Below are 15,053 nucleotides of genomic sequence, written 5' to 3'. Positions count from 1 at the left end.
ACTGCTTCGACTCGATTCGGTTGTTGTCTGTCCTTTTGAATTAAAACTTTAATCATTTTATCCAAACATAAATATTCCCTAAAACATACAGTTATAACTTTTTTTTTTAATTTATTTTTGGCTGCGCTGGGTCTCCGTTGCTGCGTGTGGGCTTTCTCTAGTTGCGGCGAGCGGGGGCTACTCTTCGTTGCGGTGCGCGGGCTTCTCATTGCAGTGGCTTCTCATGTTGCGGAGCACGGGCTCTAGGCGCACGGGCTCAGCAGTTGTGTCTCGCGGGCTTAGTTGCTCCGCGGCGTGTGGGATCTTCCCGGACCAGGGCTCGAACATGTGTCCCCTGCACTGGCTGGCAGATTCTTAACCACTGCGCCACTGGGGAAGTCCAACAATAACTTTTAAAGAGGCTTGGCTTTCCCAACCTCTTTTTCTTTCTGTATATTTTGATTGTTTGTAAGTGACTTAGAAATCTCTATAGAAGTTTATACATTTGAAATGCCTAACAGTATTTATGATGGTAACACAGTTTCTTTAATGTGTTCAGATAAAGACCTTCTTTTGGAAAACAAACCAAAACAAGCTCACCAAATAAAACAAGCACCCGAATCCCTCCTCTGCTGCATGAGTCTCTATGGTGCCAGGAAGTGTACAACTGGAGACTATGGCTTTGGTTAAGGACTTATTAAAAAGTTAGTGCCTCTGAAAGGGTGTCTTCACATGTCCTTGGATGACATACGGTAAAATCCGTTCTTCGGATTGTTTGATGACATAACAAGTTGATTTTATATGACAATGGAGAGGAGAAGGAATGAAGACATCTGTTGTTGCCTGAGAGGAACCCAGGAACTAAATACCCTGGGAGACAAAGGGTTGCAGAAGGAAATTCTTTGCACAACAGAGAAAGAGAATGCAGGTGGGCGTCAGGGGTGGAAGGTGAGTGGGAAATCTAGAGTGTTGGCTTTAAAAGCGTGTTCCATGGACCAGCAATGTCAGCAACACTTGGAAATTTGTGAGAAATACAAGTTCTTGGGTCACACCCAGTCACTGAATCAGGAACTGCAGCAGGGCCCAGACATGTGTTTTTAACAAGCCCTCCAGGTGACTCTGGCCTACACTCAACTTGAGAACCACAAATGTGTTTTTACTTCAGAATGTTTGCCTCATCTTCTGATCAGGAACAATGAAGTGAAATATTCTTTCTAAAATAATTTTTTTCTTTATGTACATATTAACATTCTTCCCTAGAAAAACTTAACATACTACAGTTGGCCTTCCATATCCACAAGTTCCCCATCTGTGAATTCAAGCAATCCGAGGTTCCAATTCAATCCATGGACAGGGAGGGCCGATGGTACTTCACCATTTTATATAAGGGACTGGAGCATCCTCAGCTTTTGGTCCAAGGGAGTCCTGAAACCAACCCCCCATGAACACTGACAGACAACTATATTGATAATTTAGTTGGAAAGAAGGAAGGAAGGGAGGGAGGGGAGGAGAGGAAGGAAGAAAAGTTAACATGGAATGCTAAGTTTCTTATATAAGTTCAGCTAGTATTTCCCATACTCTAATATGCCTAAAATTTCACCAGTGAATTTGTTAAAAACACAGATTTCAGGTCTCGCCCTCTAGGATCTGGTCTAAGTAACTAGAGCACAAATGCAAGACTCTATTCCAAACCAACACTAAAAGTGATCCTGACGAGACGGATGGGCCCCATTTGCAGTCGCTGACCTGAACATCAATAGGAAGACAATTATCCTGTTGACTGTGTGTCAAAGGACAGGTGAACACATCAGCACACTAAAATTCCTGCAGGTTCTTGGTATATAATCATTTACCTTAGGGCCTTTGGGCATCCGAGCCTTGCTATAGGAGCGCTTTGTATGTAATTAGATAACCCAATTTGGAAACTACCTTCAACATGTCATTTCCCTTACACCTGTGGTCATTTATAACTGAGATGTGGCATTTGATTATCTTTTAGCTTCATTATTATAAGCTGTTTACTTAGTGACTGGGATACCTCTTTCATCATTCCACTTGAGGATTTTGATGGAACTAGGATTCACTTAACACTTGATTTCTCTCCTTGCCATCTCAACAGTATCTTACAGACTCATGTTAAAGATGACATGATTGGCATCTTACAAGGGGATGACCAGCTCAAAAGCCCCAAGGGACCAGCCAGGCAATGTGAAAGAGTGAAGCAAGCCCGTGTTACTCAAGAGAATGGGCGAACTGTGGGGAAGTGGGCCCCCAGACCCAGAAGCACTGAGCATTGCATATACAACACACTAGTGGGGACAGATTTTCTAACCTTTCTAAAGTAGCTCAAAATATGAACTTATTTGTGGAATTTTCTGATGTTTTAAAAACTTTCAAACCCAATAAAAGATGTCCCAGGACTCCAACTGACTCACAGTCTATCCATTTTGAACATCTGACTGACTTTATGTTCCAATTAAGCCATTTAATAATTGCATCCCTTATTTTTTCTGAGTATAGTCTACTTCCGTTATTTCAGAAACTTCTTTTTGTTCTCCATAAAATGATCATTGAAGAGGCGGTAATCCTTGAGCGGTTTTCCTTTGAACCCCATACCGGGAACCCCTTAAGTGCATTTTAGGAAACATTTTCCTATGCAAAGCACTTAATCTGCATAACGCTGGGAGATACAAAACATTATTTTCCTCAGGGCAGAGCCCCTGGAGCTGAGTTAAATCACCTTCCAAGGACCCAAGTCAGCAAGACATCTATCTGGGGTTCTAACCACAGGATCACAGACACAGCTCCTGTATTCGCTGGCCAGAGTCAGACCTTAGCTGGAGTCCTGACTTCACCCAAGGACTTGAACAAACTAGCTCGAACTCTGTAAGCTACAGTCGACCCACCAGTAAGAAGGGGATGATATCTCCTGCACAAGACTGTTGTAAGAATTATGACAGATCCTATTTCTGAAAGGTCTAGCGCAGCACCTGGAATACTGTAAATGGTCAGCGTGGGTTAGCTCTTACGATAATAATACAGAAATCACTAACTAGTAGCTGTTATTCTAGTCACTCATTTATTTTGCACTCAGATGAAGTGTGTATCTCACTCAAGGCGTTTTGCTAAACCCTAGGTCTGGATGCATTGGTAAACAAAGCAGACGCGGACATACTATTTGTACTTCATCACTGGAGTTTGCCTACGCGATCTTTCCCTCACTTTGCTGTACGCTTCTTAAGGGAGTTCCCTGTGCCTTACCTCTGCATTCCCTAAGCACCTAAGTACTATGTAAAGAGGGCTGACACTCAATAAATGTTTGCTCAATTCAACTTAATTTTCTTAAACCTGTTTCTTCATCTATAAAACAGAGAGAAATGACATGTTTACCTAATGACCTCACAGAAAGTACATTTATATGCTAGAATAGGATAAAATACACAAAAGACTTTATATAGAGGTAATGTAATAACTGTGATGACATTATTTGAAATATTTATTTATTTATAATGGTTTCTTGAAATATTCTCAGTCACATGACATCTATGCTTATAACTGTACCAGTTTTGAGTTTGTGTCTACTCCAAAGCAGCTCTTCTTTTTTTTTTTAACATCTTTATTGGAGTATAATTGCTCTACAATGGTGTCAGTTTCTGCTGTATAACAAAGTGAATCAGTTATACATAAACATATATCCCCATATCTCCTCCCTCTTGCGTCTCCCTCCCACCCTTCCTATCCCACCCCTCTAGGTGGTCACAAAGCAGCGAGCTGACCTCCCTGTGCTATGTGGTTCCTTCCCACTTAGCTATCTATTTTACATTTGGGAGTGTATATATGTCCATGCCACTCTCTCACTTCGTCCCAGCTTACCCTTCCCCCTCCCCGTGTCCTCAAGTCCATTCTCTACATCTGCGCCTTTATTCCTGTCCTGCCCCTAGGTTCTTCAGAACCATTTTTTTTTTTAGATTCCATATATATGTGTTAGCATACAGTATTTGTTTTTCTCTTTCTGACTTACTTCACTCTGTATGACAGACTCTAGGTCCATTCACCTCACTACAAATAACTCAGTTTCGTTCCTTTTTATGGCTGAGTAATATTCCATTGTATATATGTGCAAATCTTCTTTATCCATTCATCTGTCAATGGCCACTTAGGTTGCTTCCATGTCCTGGCTATTGTAGATAGCAAGGCACCTCTTCTTAACTAGCATGATATATTGGTTTTGCTCTGCACTACTGAGATGTATAAACTTACAAAGTCTGTTTTTTTTAAGTTCCTAATGATAGCATAATTATAAGGAGTGTTCTAGTTAATGAATAGTCTCTTAAAATACCATTAAAATCCAGCAAAACACAAAGAAAATAAAATCAGAGAGCCACCAGATTTTGCTAGCCCAATGAGAATTTAAAGTTTTCTTAGGTTATATAATAATAATCATAGGCAAATGATGAAAGCATTATGGTTCGTAGACTATTCCCATCAGAATAATATTGCTAAGTAATTCTTTGTCTTCGTTGAGGGGTGCTCTTTAGGTAGACACACACGGCATTCGCCTTAAGTATTGCAGGAGATTTCACATGCACTCCTGTTCCCCACAAGAAAGCTCTAGCCCACTGAAAGGGAATAAATTCCAAACCTCAGCCTCTGCTAAAGCTAGAAATACCAAACATAAAAATTACTGTTAAATTTGACAAACCTGAAGAAACCGCCTCTGAGTTTTGATTTAACCACTTCCACATAGATAACATTTGAAATTCTAATTTCCCTATCATGATCAAAAGATAGCATCAAGTATTCTAAAGCTGTATTCTTGATTCCCTAAAAATGAATGTTTCCTACCTGTGTATACATGCTAACCAGGAGGCAGAAAACACAGATCGTTCTAGAGAAGTGAATGATTGCTTTTGTTATGCACGACTGATTGAAAGCTCTGCTGTCAACTTCCACAGTGACTGCTGGTCACTGAACTTTAAGATGCTGAAAACATTAGGGGTAAAAATATCTGCTACACTGAGAACATTTTATACAAATTAAAGTCATCCAACTTCCAAACTCCTGACAGCCAAGCAGCCACTAATGCCTGGGGAACGTGCCTACTCGGTGACATATACCAAAAATGCTTTGAGACAGGCTCAAACAATAAAACTCTAAAAATATACAAGTTTGAATACATTATCTAATTTAGATGATAGGAGATTCTGATTAAGAATCCATAAAGCCTGTGGCATTCTTTTTATAGAGACAATTCCAATAATACTCCATTAGGATTTTCCGCTGTTAAATTAACTTTACAGACTTCTAATGGATTTCTTAATTAGACTTGTTATTTTTTTTTTTTAAGAAGATGTTGGGGGTAGGAGTTTATTAATTGATTTATTTTTGCTGTGTTGGGTCTTCGTTTCTGTGCAAGGGCTTTCTCTAGTTGTGGCAAGCGGGGGCCACTCTTCATCGCGGTGCGCGGGCCTCTCACTGTCGCGGCCTCTCTTGTTGCGGAGCACAGGCTCCAGACGCGCAGGCTCAGTAGTTGTGGCTCACGGGCCTAGTTGCTCCGTGGCATGTGGGATCCTCCCAGACCAGGGCTCGAACCCATGTGCCCTGCATTAGCAGGCAGATTCTCAACCACTGCGCCACCAGGGAAGCCCCTAGACTTGTTATTAACAAGAATATTAAAGAAATTAAAAGCCCTGACAGCCACTTATAATAAACAAAAAATGAAAAGCAAGATTTATACTCCCTCCTTACTTTTCCCCACCCAATCTAAAGCTTTTAATAATCTTACAAATGTATTGCAATTAATTATTCAACTGTCAAAGAGCAAACAGCTAGGATCATTACGTGCCTGTTTGAAGAAGACCTTGTTACTTCAGAGACAGGCTGGCTCCTGGAGCCGCTGTTCTGGCCTTGCTCATGAAGAGGCTGCTTCAGCTCGGATGGCCCTTTGTCCTGTAACTGTTACGGCTTCAGGATATTAATTTAGTATGTCTGCCTCTGCAGAAGTACCCTTCCTCCTCCTTCATTTTCTAGAGCAAAAGAAGTATTTAAGCAGAAGAAAGGAATAGCTTTAATTCCAAACTCAAGACATGCAATGGGGACTTCCTTAGTGGTCCAGTGGTTAAAAATCTGCCTTCCAAAGCAGGGGATGCGGGTTCCATCCCTGGTCGGGGAACTAAGGTCCCACATGCCTCGGGGCAACTAGGCCTACGCACTCTAGAGACCGCGCACCACAGCGAAAGATCCCACGTGCTGCAACTAAGACCCAATACAGCCAAATAAATAAATATTTTAAAAAAACAAAACAAAAAAATACACCCAATGACCAATCTCTTGTCAGAGAGAAAGAGGTCTCGAGAGAGAGAGAGAGAGAGCGGGAGATAGAACAAGATTTATCCTCTCTGGGGACCACACCCAAGCCCTGCCTCTTCATTATATATAGCCTTAAAACTGCACTGTGCTCTATGCATTTTTATTTCAGGGATATTTACGTGTAATTCGAAGCAATAGGTGTGAATGTTACAGATACAGACTAGGTGATTTCATTAAAATGAATGGCCTGATGGCGAAGAGGTCTTTAGATGGTGTCTCCAGCCAACAGCCTTTCACAGTAGTAACATGACAGCCTCCCAATCCAAACACGGAACAACAGATAAAGAAAGGGAAAGGTGTTAAATGTTTTCCCAGGGTGAAGAAAAGCAGTGGTCTCTGCTATACTCATTCACAGACACTCTGTCCCCGGATGGCTGCCCTGCCTCAATGAGACTGGAAGGTAGTGTAGCTCAAAGAGCCAAGTGTGCGCCCAGCCCGCCGCGTTCCTTCTACAGCAGGAAACCAGAAGGAGCCCTTGACAACTAAGAATAAGGACACTCCAGAAAGTAGCTACAAAATAAATGTCTATATATCAAGTGCTTTTTATCCCTGGCACATATACATGTCTGAATGAAGAAGGAACAAAGCAAATTTAAATTAATGTGAGGGCAGAGTTTGGGGATGGCCTTGTACCACCAAACCGATGTCATTTATCAGACCTTTGGGACCAGGTAGCGTAAGCCAGCATGAACTCAGTTTCTCCTCGCATGAGCATGAGACGGAAGTCTTACCTGTCACCTTCATGGCTGCAGTGTATGAAATTCTGCCACCGCCATGGAGATGAATCAGGAACCCTACCGCATTGGCAGCTAGCATATTGTTCAAAACCCAAAGATTCTGATATTTTTGGGAAATACTTCATGTTGGTTCATTAATTCTGCATAGCTAAATTGCAAATATTTACTTGAATGCAATTACAGATATTAGTGGATACACAGCTATGCCATGACTAAGATATACCACGTCCCGGCAAGGCTAGCTATTCATTCTACAGACACGCACTGTGGTATGTACTGCGGGCACAGAGCTTACTCCTGCTGGTGTGTCCGCTCCCAGGGAGTGTATTGTGAGAATCAGACAAACCAAGAGTTCAAATACATGAGGAATGTATGTATTTTACAGTGAGGAATGGTATGGGTTAAAGGAGCATACCAGTTTTCCTCCATACTCACCAGGGCACGTGATCTGGTTTTGGAGGGTCAGCCTCCAGGGATTATGTCTGATCCGTGTTTTGAAAGATGAACAAGGGCAAGCTAAGCGAAGAAAGTGAGGGGCAGAGGGAATTCTGCAGTCTGGGAGAGAAGGCATAACCAGCACCTGTTCTGTGACAGGGGTCAGGGATACCATGGGGGGCAGAGCCCTGATATCTACCCTCCCGAGTCTCCAACGCCAAGGGTTATATTAAGCTGATTGCTTACAAGAATTAAATATGGCAGAAAGAAGCAAGATAAAGCAGTGTAGATGAAGTCTGAGCTCTGGAATCAGATATCAGGGCTTGAATCCTGGATCACCCACGTGACAGATGTGAGTTCTTGGGCAAGTCCCCAGTCACATTAGGGTTGAAAAAGGAAGTGCGGGCAGAGCAGCTGGAGACACATCTGACCTAGACGGGTGAGTGAGAGTCAGCTGCTCCAGTCCTTTAAAGATAAGCACACCTATCTCTGGGACCATGTGACAGGGCTACCCACCCCAGTCTGGAGGAATCAGAGCAAGTTTCCCTGTGGAGGTGATATATGAATTGAGACCTGAGGATGTGAACAGAAGGGTACACATGGAGGCTGTGAGAGCAAGGAGAGCTCAGGAAGTGGGGGCAAAATGAAGGGCGGTTTGCTTTGCTTTTTTTGATGGGAAAAGTCTTGCTATTAGGATTTGAAGTTATGGGAAAGAGTTAAAATCACCACAGTTAAAAATAAGCTAAACGAATAACAATTAATAATTGTGCAAAGAATATGAATAGATACTTCTCCAAGAAATGTATACAAATGAATAGTCGATAAGCTGATAAAAAGATGCTTGCCATTATGTTATCAGGGAACTGCAAATCAAACCCACCATGAGGCACCACCTCATGTTCCCTGGATGGCTGGAAGTATTAAACAAACACTAGACTTCTCATGAGCACAATCTAATGTTTAACAACAATGGAGTAACAATGGTATGAGGGAAACCACATTAGCATTCAAGCATGCGGGCAAAATTCGGTGCCTTCCAGCACAAAAAGGCTCAGCAAGTTTATCTGGTCAGGCACCTTTAAAAGAAAAATCTGTAAACAATTAGAAAGCATAAATTCAGGTTACAAATCCCAAAAGAAATCTGAGAAAGAAGACGATATGAGTTTTAAGGTGGAACTAACGTACCCCTGAATGTTACACGGCAGCCTGGATGGGAGGGGAGTTTGGGGGAGAATGGATACATGTATATGTATGGCGGAGTCACTTTGCTGTGCACCTGAAACTATCACAACATAGTTAATTGGCTATACTCCAATATAAAATAAAAAGTTAAAAAAAACTAACAGACTTCATGAATATTAAAAGTCAAATGACTGTCTTTTGTTAAAGTGAATTACACACTAGAAATGTATTTAATTATTGCATAGCAACAGCACTCACATTTAACAGGACTGTCAGTAAACTTGTATACTTTGAAACATGTAACAAGCATTGTTATTTCTCAGGGCAAATTCTGTTCTTAAATTCAGAATAAATAGTTCCTACATCAGATACCAAATTGAAAAAATGAAACTCAAGTTGCATTTAGCATTAAACCTGAAACTAATGCTACATTATATACTATGAGTCCATTCCAACTCACTTTATTTAAAATAGCAATAACCACAAAATAAAAACAATGCATTGTGGATTCGAGTGTAATTACTAAGATCCTGTGCAGGCCTACTCATGGGAAAAATGACGCTGGTATGTATGCCCTGAACCTTTCATGCAATATATGAAAAGGCAGGTATAATTCTGTCAACTGTTGGAGACCTTTGCTTACTAGACATCTTCCTAAAGAAAAAAAAAAAAATATATATATATATATATAACAAATATATATATGTTATAGAGTTTTAGAGTTCTCAACCCGAATAGCATTTCAGAGTTAGAAGTGAAATGGTAGAAATATAGTGGCAATCTAAAGTGTTAAATATCTATAGATGATAAAATATTTTTAATGTCAATACATATGGCCGAAAGTGTTTTTTTTTTTTTTAAATCTAACAGTGGATGGTGTTTCCAGTCAGGGAATAATCTAAAAGTCAAAATAAAAACAAAATATCTTGATAGGCAAATATATCAGAATGTACCCTTCTGCTAGGATTAGACAATCAAAATGTGCAGACATGATAATAGCAACTATATGTAGAGCAGATAAAATTATGAAAAATCATTCTAAACAAACCATCTAATAAGTCACTAACATGAAGGAGGTGAGCGGACACGTGCTTTTGGATAAGCACCTCAAATCTTCAAATACAGTTTCTGAGACACCCAAAGGATTTGATTTTACCGAACCCTTAGTTAGAAGGGCTTGGCGTTCGTGATGTTATTTTAATATGCTCTACAGTCCCAGTTCAGAGACTCCTTTACTTCAAATGAGTCTAGCTACAAATGAGAATAGATGTCTTAACTATCCAAAATGAAGAAAAACAGCAATTTTCCTCAAAGTTTTTCCACTATAATAAACAAAACTGTCTCAAAGGCAAAACAGAAGCGTGAGCAATTTCCAAAATCAGAATTCCGGTTTCTTCTAAGCCCTTTTGCCGCTAATCTGAGACAAATCTAGAATCTAACAATACGTATTTTGGTCACACTGGCCAGCGTGCCAACATGGGCTCAACTGCAGTGACCCCTATGTGAAATCTGCTCCTGTAACTGCCTCTGAGCGAAGCTTTGTTTTCAGATCCATGGAGGAGCCCGTTACTGACGCCTGCCTTGGGGGAGGAGATGGGGAACATTTTGCACATGAGGTGAGGGGTAGAAAAGAGATTCATTCATAACAATTCCTGAGTATTAACGGCATGCCAGTCACTTCATGTGGAGCCGGATGGAGCTAGAGGTGAACAAATGGAGGTCAGAGTCCACTCGAGGGGACACACCTGGAACAATCAGCAGTCACAGAATAATCGTACAATGGCAGACTGTGCTGGATACGCTCAAGGAAAAATACAGGTTGCTCTGTGTTATGGGTCAAATTGTGTCCCCCCCAAAAGACATGTTGAAGTTCTATCCCTCCGGTACCTATAAGTGTGCCCTTATTTGGAGATAGGATCTTTGCAGATGGAGTCAAGTTAGATGAGGTCATTCGGGTGAACCCTAATCCAGTAAGACTGGTCTCCTTGTAAAGAAGAGAAGAGATGCAGAGGCAGATTTGCATGGAGGGAAGGAGACGTGACGGGACACAGGGAGAATGGTCTGTGAGGAGAGATGAACAGATGGGAACTACGCATCTGTCAGCCAAGGGATGCCAAGACTTGCCAGCAACACCAGAAGCCAGCAGAGAGGCAGGGCACAGGTTCTCCCCTGGAGCCTTCAGAGAGAATGCGGCCCTGGCAACACTGTGGTTTCAAACTCCTAGCCTCCAGAATTGAAAGAATACACTTCTGCTGTTTTAGGCAACACAGTTTGGTGGTACTTAGTTACAGCAGCCCCAGGAAACTAATAGGCTCTGGGAGAGCACAGCAAGGACCCCCGAGCTTATCTAAGAAAGAGGGTGGGAGAAGGTCAGGAAAGACTTCCCTGAAAAAGCGAAGCTGGAGCTTGAGATCTGAAGGAAGAGTAGGGTCAGAGCAGATAACGGAGCGGGGGTGAGTAAAGTGTGTTTCCAGGCATGGGCCAGCGTGGTGCAAAGGCTGTGGAAGCGAGGTGTCTGATGCATTCCAACTGGAAGGAGGTGGGGTGAGCATGACGCCCAGAGACAGTAGAGTCATCCTGGGTAAGGAGGCAGGCAGACAGGGCAAGATGGCAAAGGCCTGATGGGCTGAGGAAAAACCCCTTCCAGCATATGCTCACGTCCGAGCAGGAGACAGATACCATGGACAGCTCTCTCTCCCTGTAAGTTCTAACACACTGGACTACATCTAGCATTGGGACCTGCAAATACCTCTAATAACTAGTGTGCCTCAATAGTATGGCTTCTTGCCAACAGCAAATACCATTCTGGAAGGAATGACATTGCATTTTTGCAGGCTTCTGTTCAGCAAATAAAGACAGGCGCGTCCTTGACACTGAGGCGTTCACAGTCTCCAGGTCAAGCATCTGAGAACAATTTTTAGCTTTTCCCGGAGTTGCCCACAGGTAGCTGGAAGCTGCTGGGCCTTCCTTCTTCCTGGGGAATGATAGCCAACAACACAGTAACACTGGTAAACTGCCACTTGGCCTCGGGTCGTGGGGCCACTGTGCCCTTGAAGGCCATTGTGATTTATCCATCCTGCTGCTCTGCGGGCTGGTCTTACAGAAAGGGGCAAAGTTTCAACTTGAACTAGGGCTCTTAACAGACACCCACCGCGTTTGTCCGCAAGCAAGAGTAGTTAATAGAAAGTAGAAATCTACCTTGCTACGGTTTTTCAGCCTTCCCTAACACAGGTTTGCCTGGAAACGTCTCTCACACATTTCTTAACTGACCTCAAGGGTGTTAAGTGTCCAGAATATGGTGGCCTGAATTAATTTCATTTTAAACTAGGATCAGCTCTCCTGAATACTCCATTCATTTGTGCATTCCCATTCTACACTGACCTTTTTATTTGCACTTCCAGGGGGCAAAAAAGCTCTAGCTGCAACCTTGAACACTGCAAATACAAATCAATAATGCTTCGCTCTGAGGCAAGTTTAATTACTTTGTTATTGGTTCTCTCTTTCTCCTTCTCTTGGCTAGCTGTTTTCAACCTAGCCATTTAGCCCTGCTCTGCCTAAAAAGACTCTGAAGATCATTTTGAACCAAAAAAACTAGATAAACAAAATCTCAGTGACATAGTATATAAATAAAGTTACCTAATAGTAAAAAATAGATTTTTTTCAAATATATCAATACTAGTGTAAGAAAAAACTAGAAATGTTGTGATATATATAATGTACAAAATGTATGTACAAAAATTGACATATACACCTCTCTCTCTTCCAAGGAGCACTTCCCTCAGTATAATTGGGTACCTAATATAATACTTGTCACTTTATTGTATAGGGAGGAAATATGGTAGAAGGATTTGCAGAAAAAATATTGGCAGGCCTTATTTTCTAAATCCAACTCAAATATTAGCTGTATGACCATCACTAAGTCACTTCATTTTCTTATTATCTTAGGCTCCTTGCTTGCAATTGGGAATAATACTACCTACCGAATTTTTGTTAAGAAAATTAAATGATAAAATGTACTTTTTTCCCCCCAGTTTTATGGAGATATACTTTGACATATAACATTGCATAAATTTAAGGTGTGCAGCATAATGGTTTAATATATGTATATACTGTGAAATGATTACCACAATCATTTATTTTTAATTGGAGTAGAGTTGTCTTACAATGTTGTGTTAGTTTCTACTCTGTACAGCGAAGTGGAGTTCCCTGTGCTATACAGTAGGTTCTCATTAGTTACCTATTTTATACATACTAGTATATATATGTCAATTCCAGTCTCCCAATTCATCCCAGCCCCCCCTTTCCCCCTTGGTGCCCATATGTTCATTCTCTACGTCTGTGTCTCTACTTCTGCCTTGCAAACAGGTTCATCTATACCATTTTGCTAGATTCCACATATATGTGTTAACATACAATATTCATTTTTCTTTCTGACTTACTTCACAGTAAGTCAGACAGTCTCTAGGTCCATCCACGTCTCTGCAAATGACCCAATTCCACTCCTCTTATGGCCAAGTAATATTCCATTGTATATATGTACCACATCTTTACCCATTCGTCTGTTCATGGGCATTTAGGCCACTTCCGTGACCTGGCTATTGTAAATAGTGCTGCAGTGAACATTGGGATGCATGTGTCTTTCTGAATTATGGTTTTCTCTGGGCACATGCCCAGGAGTGGGAAATGAGGTATCACCTCACACCTGTCAGAATGGCCATCATCAAAAAATCTAGAAACAATAAATGCTGGAGAGGGTGTGGAGAAAAGGGAACCCTCTTGCACTGTTGGTGGGAATGTAAACTGATACAGCCACTATGGAGAACAGTATGGAGGTTCCCCAAAAAACTAAACATAGAATTACCAACTGACCCGGCAAAATGTACCTTTTTAATCTCTTTGCTCTTTGTTCTTTGCTCGGTGCCTGACCCTTGGAGAGTGTCCAATAAATGGAGGTCAGTAATAATAATCATAAATTTATAAACAGAAGGTACATTGTAAATTGTACTTTTATGACATCAGAAGACTAACTCATGTATATAACAGTGTGGTTTACCACATTTATGTGACTTAAAAGGGCAGAGGTGGTGAAGGGGTTGGTCTACTGTTTTCCTTAAAGAGAAATGTTCTATTGAAACTGAAATCCAGGAAAGGGGAATTCTTTTTTTATTTTTATTTTTTATTTATTTTTATTTTTTTATTAATTTTTATTGGAGCACAGTTGCTTTACAATGTTGTGTTAGTTTCTACTGTATAGCAAAGTGAATCAGCTATACATATACGTATGTCCCCTCTTTTTTGGATTTCCTTCCCATTTGGGTCACCACAGGGCACTGAGTAGAGGTCCCTGTACTATACAGTAGGTTCTCATTAGTTATCTATTTTATACATAGTATCAACAGCGTATGTGTAGCAATCTCAATCTCCCAATTCATCCCACACCCATCCCTTTTCCCCTTGGTATCCATACATTTGTTCTCTACGTCTGTGTCTCTATTTCTGCTTTGCAAATAAGATCATCTATTAACGCATATATGTGGGATCAGGAAAGGGGAATTCTATTATGGAATCCCACACTTTTCCATTTTACGATACTTACTAGAATAACGTAAGTCTCAATAATTTTGTAATTTAAGAGAATCTATAATAGACACCATCTGTGGGTTACCAAATTAATTTTTTAACTCTTGTTGAATAATAATATAGCTATGACTATTTTGTGTTTAGCATTGGCCAGGTAATATGCAAAGTATTTTACATAGATTTGCTTAATTAATCCTCACCGCAGCTCTAAGAGGTGGCAACCATCATTATACCCATTTTACAGATGAGGTGACTGAGGTGTGATTTGCCATTGTGCCACAGGTTGCAAATGGCAGACCCAGACTTAAAATGCAGGCTGGTGGCTCCATAGCCCGTATTCCTGATCCACACATAGTGCCCCTCTCTATCCACACATAGTGCCCCTCTCTATCCACACATAGTGCCCCTCTCACATAAGCATTCAATACTAGAGACCACATTAGAGCAATTCCACCTACGGTTGACGCAGATTTAAACAGAGTGGTAAAGACATTCTTGTATTAAATGGAAATTACTGATCAAGTGTAAAATCCTATGAGCCCATTATTGAAGCAAAATAATATTTAGAAAATCTAGGCAGAATAGCAGAAGCGCTGTGTCTGCAAGACCACTTGCAGCAGGACAAGTGATCACAGACTAGAAAAAGCTCTTTTCGTTAAGAAGAAATAGTGGACGGGCCATCCTTGGTGTTTTAGCACTGTCTAGAAATCCCTTCCCCAGCTCGAAGGCCGACCTAAGGCTTCCTTCTCCTCCACCGTCCATCAGGTACCT

General features: G+C 41.2%; 1 protein-coding gene across 2 annotated transcripts in view; it reads right to left on the bottom strand.

The window, feature by feature from the left end:
* Positions 1–15,053, bottom strand: part of NALF1 (NALCN channel auxiliary factor 1) — a 573,794-nt gene that overhangs the window by 292,630 nt on the left and 266,111 nt on the right. The gene's annotated exons all lie outside the window — the stretch shown is intronic.

Source organism: Orcinus orca, chromosome 18 (genome assembly GCF_937001465.1).
Source record: "Orcinus orca chromosome 18, mOrcOrc1.1, whole genome shotgun sequence".
Taxonomy (NCBI): domain Eukaryota; kingdom Metazoa; phylum Chordata; class Mammalia; order Artiodactyla; family Delphinidae; genus Orcinus; species Orcinus orca.
This window is presented reverse-complemented; position numbering and strand designations above follow the sequence as displayed.